Genomic DNA, 19,530 nt, shown 5'->3' with positions numbered 1-19,530 from the left:
AACAGTGTAGAAATCATAAGGGTAACACGTATTTAACAAAAACCCTTTAAAATGTGATTAACACATGTTCAACAAAACATGAACAGTACAGAAATAGTCAGAAGGACTGGTTTTAGTTTTTGGAGTTTTCTTCAATCATGTTCAGAAAAAGTGTTATTGATTATTCTGTGTATTTTTCCCTAGACATTTTGCTAAAGAATTAGGTCAAATCTAGTTGAAAAAGAATATTATGCTCTCAAATATCAGTTTTTCCCCACCCTTTTTGTCCCAAAGACACGGGGAGTTATAGAATCAGGTTCTGTGCAATATTTAAGTCTGACATTGCAGTCAACAGAAATGACCTATTTCACCATTAATAGTCCCCAATATGTGAAAAACTGATATAAAAATGAATTGAGACCAGCTGTTCCCTCTTTTTACTGAAGTGCCTAAAAGAAAGAAAGAAATTATCTGCTGCATTGGAGATTAAGATCCACCATATAAAAAAAAATTCTCAACGTTGAAATGATTAAATTCCTCAATGGTTGGCCAACATCAGTGTCTGAGGGAATATTTATATAAGTGTGTGTATGCATTAGCATATGATCGTATCTCTTCTGTGTTTAAAAATGATAGCATATGCTTAGTTTCATCCATGGCCATGAGATGCTACAATGTCCAGTAGTTCCTAGGACAGAGGAACATTGAATACAGTTCAGTGTCTATAAAAACCACCCTTCCTCTGCTGGATACTCCCCATCGGCTTTCCATCTTGTTACTAACTAATCAGAATCAGTTACATAGGGAAATAGGGTATGGGTCTGTCACTTTGACCGCTTTCAAAACAAGGGTCTTAAGGCTTATTAAAATCTGTTTTTTTCCCCCTCCACATAAATTTCTTTGTGTTATTTAAAGAGGAAATGGTTGCCATGAGGATCGCGAACACTGATATTTTGCCCTGTGACACTGTGCTAGTTTGCTCAGCCTGCTGTAACAGTACCACGGATTGGTGCCTTAAACAACTGAAACATTTCCTTATAGCACTAGAGGCTGAAGTCCAAGTTCAAAGTGCCAACAGGATTGGTTTCTGCTGATGCCACTCTCTCCAACTTACTCACTGGCTCCCTCTTCATATGGTATTCTCTCTGAGCAGCTGCCTGTACCCAGGGTGTCTGTCTCCTGGTTCAGATTTCCGCTTTTACTAAGGACAACAGTCAGATTGTATTAGGGCCCACCCTCAGGGTGCACTTTTAGTCACATTTTGAACACCATATATTCCAAATATAGTCACATGCTTTAGAACCCACCCAAATGATCTCCTTTCATCTTTTTTAAATTTTTTTTAATTTTTTATTTAAATTTTATTTTTATATTCCCCATACAATTACAACCCTTTATTTTGACCCAAACCAGAGTGTCTCGGGTTCATCGTTGTTTGTTGATTTTGATATTTTCTTTCTTATAGTTAATTCATTTTCCTGGTCCCTTATTTAAGTTTTCTAGATTCCTGCTATGAGTGAGACCATCTGGTGTTTTTCTTTTTCTTTCTGGCTTATTTCGCTGAGCATGATCCCTTCCAGCTCCATCCATGTTGCTGCAAATTGCATGTGTTTATCTTTTTTGAATGCTGAGTAATATTCCATGGTGTATATGGACCACATCTTCTTGATCCAGTCATCTATTTTTGGGCATTTGGTTTGTTTCTAAAGCTTAGCTATTGTAAACTGTGCTGCTATCTATAAACATAGGGGTGCAGGTGTTCTTTGGAATTGATGTTTCTGTGTCCTTTGAGTAAATACCTAGGAGTGGAATTGCTGCATCATATGGAAGCTCTATGTTTAGTAGGTCAAGAAATCGCCACACAGCTCTCCATAGTGGCTGGACCAGTTTGCACTCCCACCAACAGTGCAGGGGAGTTCCTTTTTCTCCACAACCTCACCAACATTTGCTGTTGCTAGTTTTTTTTAATATGTGCCATTCTCACTGGTGTAAGATGGTATCTCATTGTAGTTTTGATTTGCATTTCCCTGATGACAAGTGATGTTGAACATTTTTTCATATGCCTGTTGGCCATTTGCATTTCCTCTTCAGAGAAGTTTCTTTTTAGCTCTTCTGCCCATTTTTTGACTGGATTATTTTCTTTGTTGTTGTTGAGTCTCATCAGCGCTTTGTAGATTTTTGTGATCACTCCTTTATCATTAGTGTTGTGTGCAAAAATGTTCTCCCAATTGGTGGGGTTTCTTTTTGTTTTTGTTATTGTCTGTTTTGCTGTGCAGAAGCTCTTTAATTTGATGTAGCCCCAGCTGTTTATCTTTGCCTTCACTATCACTGCTTTGGGTGATGTGTTTATAAAGTTGTCTTTATGTGCATATCATGTAGTATTTTGCCTATATTTCCTTCTATGTATTTTTTGGTTTCAGGTCTTATATCAAGTTCTTTCATCCATTTTGTGTTGGTTTTTGTGCATGGTGTGAGGTAGTAGTCAAGCTTCATTCTTTTGCATGTAGCAACCCAGTTTTCCCAGTACCATTTATTGAACAAACTTTCTTTGCTCCAATGCATATCTTTGCTCCTTTGTCAAAGATTAGTTGACCATAAATCTGTGGGTTTATTTCTGGATTTTCTATTCAATTCCATTGGTCCATGTTTCTGTTCTTGTTCCAATGCCATGCAGTTTTGATGATTATGGCTTTGTAGTATAGTATGAAGTCTGGGAGTGTGATGCCTCCATTCCCTTCTTTTTTTTTTTTTTTTTCAGGAGAGCTTTGGCTATTTGGGGTTTTTTGTGATTCCATATGAATTTCATCAATAATTGTTCTATTTCTTTGAAGAATGACATTGAAATTTTTATTGGAATGGCATTGAATCTGTAAATTGCTTTTGGTAGGACGGCCATTTTATTAATGTTTATTCTTCCAGTCCATGAGCAGGGGATGTCTTTCCATTTCTTTGTGTCTTCTTCTATTTCTTTTAACAGTGTTTTATAGTTTTCTTTATATAGGTCCTTTACCTCTTTTGTTAGATTTATTCCCAAGTATTTGATTTTTTTTTTGTTTTGATACTAAAAGGGATGGTTTTTTTGATTTCTTCTTCTTCAGATTTATTGTTTGTGTATAGGAAGGCTACTGACTTTTGCATGTCGATTTTGTATCCTGCCACTTTACCGAACTGATTGATGAGTTGAATTAGTTTTTCTGTGGAGTTTTTGGGGTTCTCTATGTATATTATCATATCATCTGCAAATAGTGATAGTTTGACTTCTTCTTTTCCTATTTGGATTCCTTGGATGTCTTTCTCTTGTCTTATTGCTCTGGCTAGGACTTCCAGTATTATATTGAAAAGCAGTGGTGAGAGTGGACATCCTTGTCTTGTTCCAGATCTTAATGGAAATGCTTTCAGCTTTTCACCATTGAGAATGATACTGGCTGTGGGCTTGTTATATATGGCCTTTATGATGTTCAGGTATGTTCCTTGTATACCAAGAATTTCAAGGGCTTTTATCATGAATGGGTGTTGCACTTTGTCAAAAGATTTCTCGGCAGCTGTTGTTATTGTTATATGGTTTTGATATTTCTTTTTGTTGATGTGTTGGATAACGTTGATTGATTTTCGGATGTTGAACTATCCTTGTGTCCCTGAAATGAATCCTACTTGGTCATGGTGAATTATCTTATGGATACATTTTTGGATTCTGATAGCTAAAATTTTATTGAGGATTTTTGCATCAGTGTTCATTAGGGAGATTGGCCTGTAGTTTTCTTTTTTTGTGTTGTCCTTGTTCAGTTTTGGTATTAGTGTAATGTTGGCTTCATAGAACGTGTTTGGTATTATCCCTTCCGTCTCAATTTTTTGGAAGACTTTGTGAAGGATAGACACTAATTTATTTCTGAATGTTTGGTAGAATTCATTTGTAAATCCATCAGGTCCTGGGCTTTTGTTTTTGGGAAGGTTTTTGATTACCATTTCAATTTCACTGCTTGTAATTGGTCTGTTTAGGTGTTCTATTTCTTCTTTATCAGCTTTGGGTAATTGTAGAGTTGTAGCTATTTGTCCATCTCCTCTAGATTGTTGAACTTGTTTCCATATAACTGTTCATAGTAGTTTCTGATTATTCTTTTGATTTCTGCTGTCTCCGTTGTGATTTCTCCTCTTTCATTTGTGATCCTGTTTATTTGTGCTTTCTCCCTTTTTTCCTTTGTGAGCCTGGCTAGGGGTTTGTCTATTTTATTGATTTTTTTGAAGAACCAGCTCTTGGTTTCATTGATCTTTTGGATTGTTTTTTTTTAGTTTCGATTTCATTTATTTCTGCTTTGGTTTTTATCATTTATTTTCTTCTACTGATTTTGGGGTTTTTTTGTTGTTGTTCTTTTTCTATATCTTTGAGCTTTGAGATTAGGTTGTTTCTTTGAGTTCTTTCTTGTTTCTTGATGTGAGCCTCTATTGCTGTATATTTTCCTCTTATTACTGCTTTTGCTGCATCCCATACATTTAGGAAATTGGTGTGCTCCTTGTCATTCAATTCAAAGAATTTTTTAATTTCTTCTTTGAGCTCCTCATTAGTCCAGTGGTCTTCCAGTAGTGTGGGTTTCAGTCTCCATGAGGTAGGTGAGTTCTTTGCCTTCTTTTTATAGTTTATTTCTAGTTTGATGCCTTTATGTCAGAAAAGATTCTTGGTATGATTTCAGTCTTGGTGTATCTGTTGATGTTTGTCTTGTGTCCCAGTATGTGATCGATCCTGGAGAATGATCCATGTGCACTTGAGAAAAATGTGTACTCAGATATTTTTGGGTTTAGTGTTCTATAGATGTCTGTTAAGCCCAAGCAATCTAGATCCTTATTTAGAGCTTTAATGTCTTTACTTATTTTTTTGTCTCATTGATCTATCCATTGTTGATAGTGGTGTGTTGAAGTCTCCTACTGCATATGTTTTCTCTGATGTCTGTTTTCAAGGATGACAATAGTTGTATGATATATTTTGGTGCTCCTTTATTTGGTGAATATTTATTAATGAGTGTTATTTCTTCTTGAAGAATTGTCCCCTTGATCATAATGTAGTGACCGTTGTGGTCTCTTTTTGTCTTTTTGAGTTTGAAGTCTGTTTTATCTGATATAAGTATAGCTGTTCCTGCTTTCTTTTTTGGTCCATTTGCTTGTAGGATTGTTTTCCATCCTTTAACTTTGAGTCTATTTTTATCTTTTGCAGCTAAATGTGTTTCCTGGAGACAGCAAAAGGTTGGGTTTTGTTTCTTAATCCAGCCTGCGACACTATGTCTTTTTATTGAAGTGTTTAGTCCATTTACATTTAGAGTTAATATTGATATGTTAGCATCTGTATTTACCATTGTGTTTGTCTTCCTTTGATTTTATTTATTCTTAATAACTTTTTTTTGGCCTTCTTTCGTTGTTATTCGTCCCTCTGAGGTTCTGGCTTTAGGAGTCCTTGTAGTATTTTTTGGAGTGGGGGTTTAGTTGTAATGAAATTCCAGAGTTTCTGTTTGTCTGGGAAGGTCCTTATTCTTTCTTCATAGTGGAAGGAAAGTTTTACATGGTAGAGTATTCTTGGTTGGCATCTGTTGTCCCTCCACTCTCTCCTTGTCCATAGTGTTTCTTTGGAGAAGTCTGATGTCAGTCTGATTGGTTTTCCTTTGTATGTTATCTGTTTCTTCTCTCTTGTCAGCTTCATTATTTTTTCTTGTCTTGGATTCTTGGCAGCTTTACTATTATGTGTCTTGCTGTATTTTTCCTTTCATCATGGAAGTTTGGTGTTCTTCTTGCTTCTTGTATATCAATTTTCAGCTCCTTCTTCATGTTTGGGAAGTTCTCTTCAATTATTCCCTTGAATATTCTCTCTGTTCCTAGGTCTCTCTCCTCTCCTTTTGGGATTCCTATTACTCTTATATTTCCTTTCCTCATGGAGTCAGATAGTTCCCAAAGTCTTTCTTCAGTCTTTTTCATTTGTACTTCTCTTTCCTTTTCTGTTTTGGTTCTTTTTATTATTGTGTCTTCCAGAGTGTTTATTCATTCTTCCATTTCTTCTATTCTGTTATCACTGCTTTTCCCAGCATTCTTTAGCTCTTCTGTTAATCCTTTGATCTCCTGCATTTCCTTCATTTCTCTCTTTAGGGATTCAATTTCATTCTTCTGAGCATTGTTTTCCTTAATGACTTCCTTCAGTTTTTTCATCACAGCAGTTTTAAATTCTTTTTCCGGAAGGCTCAGAAGTTCTTCCAAGTCACTGTAGTTGCAAGGTGGTGGGTGGATTTATTTTGTGGTGTGTCTTTTTTCTGAGGTGTTGCTACTTTGCTTGTAGCTTTTCTTTTCCCTGCTGCCTGACTTCTAATTTGCCTTATGAGTTGGGATACTGTGCCGCTGGTACTGGCTGGCATCTTTTTGGTATGTTCTTTCGGGAGTTTCAGAAACTGGCAATCCAAACGAGTCAAAAACTGTTATGCCAGAAGTCTAGTGAGGCAGTGGTACTTTGAGTATGTTAATGGTCACTGTCACAGAATCTCTCCTCCTTCTGTGTTTAGTTACAAAGGTGCATCTTGAAGTCCCACAGAGTTCCCTGGAGGTGGGACAGCTGGATTGCACTCTGGGTTCCAAATCTCTGGATCTTCCTCTGGGCTCCGACTTCCTGCCAGGTGGGACCAGGCTTGCAGGGGCCTTCAGCTCACCTCTGACTGTGCAGGGAACCTTCTCCCTCTGGCTCCACGGGGAGCCTTCTGCCAGGTTCAAGCAGTCTTTATTGAAGAAAAGTCCCTGTTCTAAAATGGCACTTTGGAGACAGGTACACTCTTCCGTGTGCCTGGTCTGCCTCAACCGTGGGTGCCTGCTCCCCATCTGGGTTCGGACTGCTGGTCAGAAGGGGCCTGGCGTGGGCGAACTTCCCAGCCCACCTCTGGCTCCTCCGGGAGCCTTCTGCCGGTTTCAAGCAGTCTTTATTGAAGAAAGGTCCCTATTCTAAAATGGCGATTCGGAGACAGGCACACTCTCCCGCACGCTGGATCTGCCCCAGCCGTGGGTACCTGCTCCCCCTCTGGGCTCGGACTGCTTGTCAGAAGGGGCCTGGTCCAGGCGAACTTTCCAGCTCACCTCTGACTCCTCTGGGGGCCTTCTGCCGGTTTCAAGGAGTCTTTACTGAAGAAAGGCCCCTATTCTAAAATGGCAATTCGGAGACAGGCATACTCTTCCACGCGCCCGGTCTGCCCTGGCCCTGGGTGCCCGCTTCCCCTCTGGGCTCGGACTGCTGGCCTGAAGGGGCCTGGCTTGGGTGAACTTCGCAGCTCACCTCTGACTCCTCTGGGAGCCTTCTGCTGGTTTCAAGCAGTCTTTACTGAAGAAAGGTTCCTATTCTATGGGATGTTGGTTTTTTTCTGGTCGCTAGGTGGCGCCAGAGATCGCTCCTGGTGTCCTTGGGGAGCTGTTATTTTTACCCCATGGGACAGGGGAACAGAGTGGGAGTGGTGGGGAAAGCCACAACGGCTTTGGGGTGCTGTGGCTGCCCTGTGCCCCACTGTTGTGGGGATCCCACACCCCGAATTTTGTGCCCCGGGTCTCAGTTCCAAAGCCCTCAGGTCCAGGCCGCAGGCTGTAGCCCAGTTCAGTGTCCGCAGAAATGGCACCTTTTGCACCCGGCTCCCACGTCCAGGTGACTGGTTTCTGATTACTCAGGGAGGGTCATTCACCTCAGTGAGGCCCCCCACACGTCTCTCCGCAAGCCTAGGTCGCAGGTGTGGGGTCCAGGGCAGCCGCGATCCGTGTTTGCTTTTCAAGTGCACCGCTTTTCCGCACAAGCTTACCGGCTGGCCTGGGGCTGTGTGTAGGTCTCCGGAAGTCTTTGTTTTTCTCTAATGGCACCTGGAGCCGTTCACTCACCTCTGCGGCAAATCCTGCAGGGTTCTCCACAGCTCCAGTTCACGGTTGGGGGTGGTAGTGGGGGGGTGGTGGCTGAAATAGTTCCTTTCCACTCACAATCCTGCTTGATGCATAGTTTGTTCTTCTTGGTTGTTTTAGTTTTTTGTTTTTTCCTCCTTTCTGTTGGTCAGAGAGTGCCGACTGTGGGTGGGGAAGGGTAGCGGGGTTCTGAGCTTTCCTCCCTTCTAGTCCTCTTTTATGGCAACTTTCTTCTTCGGGCAGTTTGCTGGAGTCACCCGTTTATCTTCTGTGTCCCACTTCTCACTGGGACCTGCTGCTTTTCCTCCCTATTCACTTTTTTTTTTTTTAATGGGAGATCTTACTCGCAGCGTTTCTTCGCTGCCATGTTGATGTCCTTTCATCTTAATTGCCTCTTTTTAAGGGCCTGTCTCCAAATACTGTCACACACTAAAGGCCTAGGGATTAGGACTTCAACATATTAATGTGGAGGAGACACTCTGTCATCTGGAACAGGCACCAAGTCCATCACAATCTATTTTGGAACAATCACAAGCAAGTAAAGGCCTAGTAAAGAAAAGGCATTTATACAATTGACACCACTGATAACATACACAATAAAATTTATATTTATTGCTTACCTTTGCCCTGTTATACCTTCTAAATCTTCTTTGCCCTTTCTTGCCAAAGGGGAAATTTTCAAGCTGAGTTTGTAATATTGGAATGAATTAGTAAAGTCATATAGGTTACCCAAATGATGAAGTGTCAAAACCTTTAGAAATAAAATTTAAAAAGAAATAATGATATAGGAAAATGCAAACAAAACAATATTAAGTAAAACAATGGGAGACAAATCTACTTATTTATTATAATCCCATTAGCTAATATGGTTTATACCAGGTTTCAAGAGTCATAAATAACTGAAGTAACACCTATGATTCAACAAAGTAGTAAATAGTAAAACTTTATTGTGCACACACCAAAAAGAGTGTGCAAGCCAGGATCATTGGAACTAAAACATTGGCTCAGTGATTATCAGTTAAAGCAGATTAAACAGCCAGAGGGGAATGGCAGTTTATCCTTCACTCTGAATGGCTATATTAGAATTTTCTTTTCCTAAGTGATAGGGCTTGGGCAGTGGTTACTTCATATCAACCTTGGGAAACAGCTTAGAGACATAAACATGAAATGATCTGGGTCAAGTAACTCTTGCAAAATAAGCTAAAGAACTAAGGTGTAGAGAAGAGATGTGGTGGGTACGGGAGGGTGAGAGGATTCACCAGAGAGAGAGGGGAGCAGGACAGGCAGATCTACTGAAATACACTGCTGAGGGGAGTAGTGGGCAAGACAGGAGAGGTCTGCTGTGTCATGTGATTTGCTCCCTGCCTGGCCAGGGATTGAATTTGTGCCACAATGGCTGGCAATAACTTGATAGCACTGTGTCTTTAACCCCTGCACCACCAGGAGGTCCTCTGTTTTTTCTTCTGACAGAATTAAATACACACACACACTTACATATATTTGTATGTATGTATATATGTATACAATATGTATATATAGTATGTTTGTATTATATATACTACATATTTAGTATACATATATGTATATCTCAGAACATTGTAGCATTAGGTAATTGTTTAATGCATGAATTTGTTATTTCTTGCATTATCATGTGAAAGAGGAATTTAAGACTTTTACTGTTCACCTAGTTGTTTTTCTGTGTACTGAAGTACGTGAGATTTCATTGTCATTCATCCACCTGGTTCCCTTGTGTAACCTCCTCTATCCTATTCAACATCTGAGACAAGAGTGTCACAGATGAGTGGATTTTTTAAGTCCAGCCTACTGATCAGACTTGAGAATTTCCTAAGAGGTCACTCTGTGATTGAAATTAAGAGGAATACTTTTCGTCAACAGGAGGTATTGACTAATCTGTCAAAAACCCCTAGATACAAAGTACTTGAATTGCACAATTGTTTGGGGAAAACTTCTGCTGCCTGTATTCTCATTAGTCAGGAGGAAGCAGTTCTTATATTAATCAGGCCCCCTAAGGATGTTGACAGGGATAATAATTCTTTCCCAATGCACTAATATAACTCTCAGTTGTTTCTTATTAAAGTAAGAGAGGAAAAAGGCTTTAGAAAGGAGTACATAGTTTTAATAGAAGCTATAATTCTGTGTGAAAGGTTATCTGAATAGTTTGCACAAGAAATGAAATTTTACCACTTATTCAACTCATACAGCCATTGAGGGAATGAAGCCATAGTCTTATTCTTTGTAATAGAGGTTTGTAAGGACACAGCCCTGTGTAACTACTGTCCATAACTTCACAGGCTTTTGCTTTGCTGGTAAAAGAACAAACTGGGGCCTCCCTCGTGGTGCAGCGGGTTGAGTGCAGTGCTGTGAAACTGTCCACAGCCTCTGCAGTGCGGGTTCGATTCCCTGCCAGCCAGGGAGAAACCCACATGATGTGGCAGACCTCTCCTGTCTCACCCACTGCTCCCCTCAGCAGTGTTTTTGGTCTCTCTGCCTGTTCTGTTCCCCATTCTATCTCTGGTGAATCCTCTCACCCTCCTGCACTTCTGGCCTGTACCCCAGTTCTTGTGTAAATAAATCAATCTTAAAAAAAAATTTAAAAAAAGAACTGGTATTAACCTTTACTTAATTTGCCTGCACAGCATTATAAACAAAATTAATAGCATTATATTCACTAAATCCTTCCAGGTATTAATATTTTTTGAAATAAAAGACAAGCCACAAACATAAACAGGATATATAGCCTCATGGATAACCTTAGCCTTGTTGGGTGCAGATGGTTAATAATAAATCGTAGAATAATTAAAACAGTTTTTACTTAAAATCATCATAACTATATGCAGCATATAAAATTTTGCCTCAGTTTATTTAAATGGATCAGAAATGTGCAACTTGCACTATAATTTTTGGTCCTTCTACCCTCTAGAAACTTACCAGAGGTTTGAGTAGCACTGCGGTTTTCTCTAGTTAACAGCCCTCCAGGGAATAGAAATTTGTCTCCTTGTTTAATGCTAACTTCCTGTGAGTATCTAGCCATCACTGGTTCTCACAGGAAAATATAAAATCCCCAATCAATTTAGAAGTAGATTTAGACCCAGAAGAGAGTTAATTAAAGCATCTCAGCTCGTCAGAAAGCCTGAGTAACAAGCAAGTACCCCCCAACACCTCAGGTAATGATTGCTTTTTCCATCTTCATCCACAAGAAAAAGGCTGGAAAATGTCCTCCTTCCAAGAATGGTTGGAGCCACTGATTTTATTGCCCAAGTAAGAGCTGTTTACAATTAATGTATAGAATCATAGCCTTTGGAGCTCTAAGAAGCCATATGGAAAATCTCAACAAATTCTCTCATTTTATAGATAAGCAGACTGAGGTCTGTAAAGGTTCAAGGACTTGTCTAAGTCCTTGTTCATAACTGGAATATTGATCAAATACACTATTTCTTTTTTTTTCTTTTTATTTATTTATTTATACAAGCACTGGGTACAGTCAGAAGCGTGGGAGGGTGAGAGAATTCACCAGAGCCAGAGCGGGGAGCAGAGCAGGCAGAAGGACCGAAGTACACTGCTGAGGGGAGCAGCGGGCGGCAGGAGAGGCCTGCGCGCCATGTGGGACCCTCCTCCGGTGGCCGGGGAGCAGCCGGGGATCGAACCGGCGCCGCCAAGGCTGCGGGCAGCTTCACAACCCAGCGCTCAACCGCTGCGCCACCGGGGAAGCCCCAAATACACTATTTCTAAAGACTTACTGGTATTTGAAAAATAATCGAATACCCTAAGTAGCATAAACATGCCCCTTTCAGTGTTACTTATACTACTGTTTGTAAAAAGCACACAATTAGATTTGAGCCCACTCCCACTAACAAATTAAAATGGAAACTCTAACATTTGGATTTAGAATCTGACATTATTTTAAGCAAAATGGGACTCAAAACAACTGTTAATGAGTGGCGTCATGCTTACTTCTAGGAGCTTGGAGAGTAGGGATGGGGAGAAATGTCTGCAGAGCTCAAGAATAAAGGAAGACCGAAGGGTCTTGTGTTTTTTCCTCTAAGGCAGAAAGAGCCCCTTTATTATTTTAAAGAGCATGACTGTGACTTGTTGCACTTGGGGACACCTTTCCCCGCCCCTTCTGACTGTGCAGATATGGAAGAAGGCAGCTGATACCTGGCATCCTCGTCACTTCCTCTTGGGTACCCCTGTTTAGGTTGGAAAATAGGAAGGAAGCAGATGGATAGAGAGGAAATGGTAACTTGGTTGTTGTTAATAAATAACTATGGTGTCTGGACTCAGAGCAATGAAATATTCAGGCAAAATTGAATATATGTATGTGCAGATTGTGAAAAGCAGCATCTCTGACACAGAGCAAGGCTACAAATCAGTTGAGCCAGTTTGATTACGAGAGCCATGTTAGTAATGAGACTAGTAGGATATTTCTGCAAATGTAGAGGGTGTGGACAATGTGGGTGCCTTATAGAGAAGCAATGCACTGCAGAGTAATAGAGGTCTCTGCTTCTCTGCACCATCCTTAATTGAATTAGGAATTTCATTGGGAAAAGGGGAGGGTTGGTCTCACATTTGGTCTCTAGGAAGCATGTTAGGCAGGTTTTCACTACACTGTTGCCACTGTCTCCTGAGCACACACTGCCAGAAGCCAGAGAGAGGGACCCTTATCTGTGGTGACAAGTTGGCAGTTTGCAGGGCACAGGTTCATGCAGGGGAGGTGAGAGATTATTGCAGCTGCTCCACTGCATTGCTTTCTCTGTGTAAATGAGGCTTCTCGTTAATGAATCATGCAACCAGACTGCCAGGGTCTCCACATTAATTGGCACTAATGGGAACATCTTATGATAGAAGGGAGCGCTAGGGGAGCCATTTTCAGTCTGATTTGATTTGGAAAGAACCTCGGACAATTTCCATTTTCTGTGAAATTCTAGGGCAGCCCCACGTTTACTCTGCAGACCGCAAATAGGTTGCTGATTATCTGCAGAGGAGTCTATCGAATTCTTCATGTGGGAAAAGGAATGTCAACAAGTGCTTCAATGAGATTTTCCTTTCTCTGCCAGCCATGGCCCCTACAGAGAGTATTTGACTGTAGTATGCAAGCTGAGGCCTGAGGCAGTTTGTGCAATTTGTTTTATTCCCCTGAGATCATGTAGCAGGGATTCAGTGTGACTTAGTGCTTAGGAAATTTTGACCAGTAAATTTTGTTTAAAAAATATGTCCCCCATTGAGAGTATATTGTTATTCCAACAAAATGAGCTAATTCAAAACTTTAATCTGAGCTGGCTGGAATGTTGGCCCCTTAAATGGAATTGATATGTGTCACCCTTTTTTTAGCTTCAAAGAAAGAGTTCTTGCAATTAGTTGTGTTATATGTTTGGCATTGAGGAGTGGATGTTCTTAGCTTTGGTATAGTTCAGATATTTACACATTATGGAATAATGGGTAAATCCCACCTTCCAGAATATTCTAAGCCCATACCACATTTTATTGTGAATTATAAAAGGCAGGCCTGCCTACAGGAAGATATATCTCCAGAAAGGCTTACCACTCAGTGAGCCCCTGTTTGCTCCCCACTTCAGTACCTTTCTGCAGTGCCCAGCCAAGAGGTACATAACAGCCTTGGTATCATTTTCTGAATGATAACTTCTCTTTACCCTAACAATGGGATCTGTGGAAGGGACTTGGAACAAGCTAGTTGTTCTTATATTAAAAAGGTTAGGGCCTCCCTGGTGGTGCAGGGAGTGCTGCACTGTGAAGCTGTCCGCAGCCTCTGCAGCACGGTTTTGATCCCAGCCGGCCGGCAAGAATCCCACGTGGCACAGCAGACCTCTCCTGTCTCGCCCGCTGCTCCCCTCAGCAGTGTATTTCATCAGTCTGCCTGCTCTGTTCCTTGCTCTGTCTCTGGTGAGTCCTCTCACCCTCCTGCACATCTGTCCTGTACCCCAGTTCTTGTAGAAATAAATAAATCTTAAAAAAAATTAATAAAGGATAGGGCCCAGAGAAGATGTGGAGCAGGCACATAGAGAAGACACAATAATGACATAATTTTCAATAGAGGAGAATGTGACAGAAATTTTGAGATCTGTATCCCTGAAAACTACTTTTATTTACAATCCTATATCCTTGGAATAACATATTCTATAGCTGATCCACTGACAGAAGTAGATTTTTTCTTTAGGATCATGTAATATTTTGCTGGAGAAAAATACAGAGAACTCATTGAGTCCTGCCCCTTCATCCTCAGGTGGGAAGTCATGTGTGTAGCTCATGCCACATCTTAAGCCATTAACAGAGCCTGGACTAGAATCCAGCTCTCCTGATAAGAAGCCCAGTTCACACTTCATCCCTGCCAAGCCAAGTGCCACAGGCACACACCCATCTCTCAGGTAAGAGGTGCTTTTAAGTCTAATATTCTGCAACTGTGTTTACCCTGCACAGGTCCTTCCCATGGTAATAGTTTTGATACCTCCCACCCCTCAGTTTTCATCTTTGCAAACCTAGCTTTCAAGGAGAGATGATATTCACTGATAATAATGGATATGGCATAGTCATCGGTCAGGGATTTGCGCTAACTGCCTTCTAGGGTTACTCCTTTTTCTAGTTTTACTAACATGGCAATAGCTTTTCCTTTTCTTAGTCACCCTCCCTTTCTCTACTTTTTATGTCTTTCTTGAGGAGTGGTACCGAGACCTGTCATAGTACCAAAAAAAATTAAGATAATGTCTGCTACTCAGCTCCCACAATACTGTCCCTCCCTCCATGATATACATAACACACACAGGCATACACACACATTTTTTGTTACATGTGCTATGGTGCTAATATTTGGGGTATAATAATTTAGCAGAATAAATCCAGCCTGGCTTCTTAAGTTTAATAGGTACAATTAGAATTTGATGCTGATGTAGTCAAATGGTGCTTAATGCGATGCATGTTTCATGCTCACCTTTGGAAACATAATCTATGCGTGACTTGACCAGTCATGAAATTCTGAGCAATTTCCAGACCTACGGGAGGAGGCCGCATCTGTGAAAAATTGTCAAGATAGCTCCTTATGCTAAGGTACCTTAAGAATCTAGTGATAACTGATTGGACCCTAGTTGTTAGTCAAAGAGATGTATTATAGACTTAACATTGGACTAACAGCCTATGATATGACCAACAAGTTTTCTCTATATTTCATAGTGAATAATAAGGCCTTCTAATCCCAAAGGAGAGTTAATGCAAAACACACAGGGAGATGATAGATACATATATTAGAAGAAAAATAAAGCAAGCAGTAAAGTTACATTAATAACCTATTTGTCCCAATAGCATTGCCCTCTAATCATGACAGTAAAGTAGGAAATATTTGAATTTTAGAGGTAAGCAGATTAGAGGTAGGCAAAGAGCATTTATACATGCTCTTCGAGTCTCAAATTTCTTACTTTAAAAATAGAAAAAGTAATACCTGCTTTATAGGATCAGTAAAATATTAAATGAGAAAATGTTTTAAAAGTCAGGGCATAGTGTCGTTCACATAGGTAAACAGCCAACAATGGTAGCAAATTTTAAAAAATGAATTTCTTAAAAGGATTAAATGTAGTAACATTTGCTGTACTGAAGACCTGCCATAGAATATAATGGTCTTCTGTCCTATGCAACCCTGTGAACTGTAAATGTTTTAAATATCTAAGTAGATTTGAATTTGCTGGTCTTCATCTGGTCATGGACACAAGAAATATTTAGTAAGCATTGGCTTTATGCCAGATTAGAATGGAAAGATACATCAGAAAACAGTTTTGCTAACTAGTAATGCATACAGTAGTTTCAGAGAAACAGAAAAATAGATAAATGGCATCTTATTGACATGAGTGCTCTTACAGAACATTGTGGTAACATGCATGATTTTCAGAATCCTTGAATATTTTGATAGATCAAGGAGATAGGTGAACTGGATAAATTTCCCCTCCTAAAAACCAATATAAAGGGCATACGATGTCAAACAAGCTATTGCATCTAAGCAGTGCATGAAAGAAGGCCAGTCTCTGTGAGCACTGAGAAGAAAGGAGATGTGTCTGGCTAGCAAAATTCAAAGGAAATGTCCATCATCAAGAAAACAAAAGCTTTCCTCCAACACCATCTGGCATGAGAGAGGTCTGAGTTAATAGTAAAATAGCATCTTGTGCATTTTAGCTTCCATTCTGATATTTCCTATGTTTCCCCTCTTTTTAGATGAGACTGAAATGAGAATATTAGCAGCATTCATCTATCCATTCAACCAAATCCTTACACCCTGTAAAGCATGCCATATGTGAAAGAAAAGCTTTAAAAATACATAATGCGTCCATTTTCATCTACTTCCATAAATAAGAACTATAAATTATGCCCAGCCACCAAGTAATATTATGGAGCATCTGTTCATGGCATTTAAATGTCTAAAGGGGCTAAGGTTGTTTCACAAAGAAAGGAGAAAACCAGAAGTAGCATTTGTGACAGTCTATTATTCAAAGGGCAGTAAGCCACTGTTTTTCATACCCTCTTAGAAATGAAAAAGAGAAAAGAAACTTGCAAATGTAAGAACTTCTAGAATTTGATGTTTTCACTGAAAAAGTGAAATAGCTATTTCTATATCTCTATACATATAGAATATATACCTATATGCATGCAGAATTATAAAACCAGGAGGCCCCCAATTTTGTATGACTAAGGTGAAATGTGAGGAGGCCATCCAAAAGCTGTTTGAGCACCATGTTACTTTATAGACATGTATTCTTAAAAGTTATCTGCAAACTCATTTTCTTCATTCAGCAAGTATTCATTGAGTAAATAGCATGTTATCAGACCCAAGTGTTTTGCAGGATTACAAAAAGTCTAAATTGCTATCTCTGCACTAAAGGTTTACAGTTCAATTGGGAGTCAAAATGACTGGATAAAGCAGTGGGCTCTACCATGCTATTCATAAATACATTTTGTATTGGTTGTGTAATGTGAGTTGCAATATTGTGGATGTTCTGAAGATGAGAGGCTTAGATTAGTTTGGAAGTCTTAGATAAACCTGGAGGCAGAGATTCCTAAATTGATCCTTGCAGGATCTGATTTTATGGGTAAATACAGAAGGGGGAAGAAAAAACAAAAAACAGGGACAGTGTGAGGAAAGGCAGCAAAGTAGAAATCAATACGGTATTTTCATGGAGTCAATAAAATATAGACCTAATCAGAGGAGAAGGAACGTGTTAGAGTGTAGTGAAGAAAAAGTTCAAGTAGAGTAGAATAATCCACTGACTTGTCTTCCTTTAGTGGCCAGGAGAGTGTTCACACTCGCTATCTGTCATGTGCCTTCTTTGTTATCCTTAATGATTTCGTTACTTACTTTCATTCTCCCAGAAAAGCAGACATAGATAATCACATGGTTCATATAGATGACACTGGAATCAAAATCAGTGCAATTTCCTGGGGAAAAAAATTGCGCTTTGTATTTCATTGTTGCGTTTGCTCATTTGTCATTATTAATTCAACAACGGCATTTTTACACTTCTACTGTGTCTCATGCTCTGGACTAGAAACTAGAATGCAGACATGTGTGCTATTTGTTTTAATCTGAGAAAGATTTTAGTCTGAGAGGTACAGCTTAGTCGAACACACAACTCCAATTGCCTCTGCTGCATGTTATATGCTACAGAATTTGCCCTGGTTCCAAAAGGAAAGTTGTGAACACTGAAAAAAAAAAAAAAAAAAGATAAAGCTGGTGGGAAGAAAGAGAACTGCTTCTGCTTCACTCAAAAAAGAGCAGGCACTATTTACAATAGGCAAGATATGGAAACAACCCAAATGCCCAAAAATAGATGACTGGATCAAGAAGACATGGTATATATAGACAAATAATACTACTCAGCAATCAAAAAAGATAAACTCATGGCATTTGCTGCAACATGGATGGAGTTGGAAGGGATTATGCTCAGTGAAATGAGCCCGAAGGAAAAGGAAAAATATTGGATGGTTTCAGTTATAAGAGGAATGTAGGGAAACCAAATAAGGGACCAGGAAAAAGAAACAATTATAATAAATTAAAAAACAAAATTGACAGGCAACTATTAATCAGAGATACTCAGCAGGGGTGAGGGAGGAAGAGGGATCAAAACAGGGGAAGGAATGTGTTTTTACACAAGGGACTCTGGTGATGGTGCACGGGTGAATTGGTGATGGGAATTTTGCGGGCACTACGCCTGAAAGAAGAAAGCATGCATTGTAGGAAAAGGAAGAACAATGTAAAAAATAAATAAATTATATATATATATATATAAAAGAACAGATATCTGAAAGAGAAAACACAATACCTTTGAAAATCTACAGGACATGCAACATGGACTACAGTTTGATAAGTAGACAGGAAAACAGATAAGTGACAGGACAGCCCTGCAATCAAGGCCCATTGTCCTGTCTTTGATAATTTCATTCCATCATTGACTCCTTGTACTCATACTTTTGAATAAGGAATTGTGTATCAGGGCCTCCCTGGTGACACAAGGGTTTAGGTCTCAGTGCTATGAAGCTATCAGCAGCCACTGCAGCATGAGTTCAATCCCCAGCCAGGGAGCTAACCCAAATGGTGCAGCAGACCTCTCCTGTCTCGCCCACTGCTCCCCTCAGCAGTGTATTTCAGTAGATCTGCCTCTTCTGCTCCCCACTCTGTTTTTGGTGAATCCTCTAACCCCTGACCCCCTGTCTGGGGCCTACACCCCAGCTCTTATATGCATAAATAAACAAAATAAAATAAATCCTAAAAATAATGAATTGTGTATCAGGAATTAGGCTAGAGACTAGACACAGAACTCCACACAAGGCACAGAATTGCCTCAAAGAAGCTTGCAAACTAGCTGAGACATTACAGTAGTATGCCAACAGGAAGATTGTCATGGCCATGGAGGAGCGCATGATTCCTGCCAAATTGATTCTGTAGCATTCTCTCTCTCTTTCTCTCTGAGCCCCCTTGCTGCTATTTCAGAATCATATTTTTAATTTTTATTTTTCTTAAACTAGTGTAAGATCTATTCAAATCACCTGTTCTATTCCTTCTTTCATTCTTGTCATTGTTAACAACCAAAATTGGCATCTTTTCATTAATACTCAGAAATATGTCCTCCCAAATGAATCAGTCATATAGATGCACATACTGAGGTTCATTTTATTCTTAAATTTGCTGAGAAACTGATAAGTGCTTTAGTCTAATTCTCATCTAAACATTTTATATTTTTTAATAAAATAGAAAGCAAGGATTAGAAATAAATGTGAAAAAAGACAGTATAGCTGTTATTCCCCTTCCATCAATACCCCTTCATCTAAGCCAAAAAAAAAAAAAAAAAAGTTGAAACAGAAAAACAAATAGGGAGTTAAGAAAACAAATTTAATAATGGGAGAAATTACAGGAATAAAAAGGGTTTATCTCCATAATTTAGCATTTCTTCAGGGAGGCAGGAAATTGTCAATAAGCAAAATGCCCCTAACAGTAAGTTCCTGGAGAAGGATAAAGAGCTGACTGAAACAAATAAAACAGTAATAACACAACTGAGAAAAGGTAAGTAGGATGCTGGAGCAAGCAGTAGTAAAAAGGAATGAGATAGCCAAGAATAAATAATAAAAATGCTGAGGAAGCAGTGTTTTGGG

Source organism: Talpa europaea (assembly GCF_964194135.1).
Source record: "Talpa europaea genome assembly, chromosome: 8".
Classification (NCBI taxonomy): domain Eukaryota; kingdom Metazoa; phylum Chordata; class Mammalia; order Eulipotyphla; family Talpidae; genus Talpa; species Talpa europaea.
Note: the sequence above shows the minus strand (reverse complement) of the source record.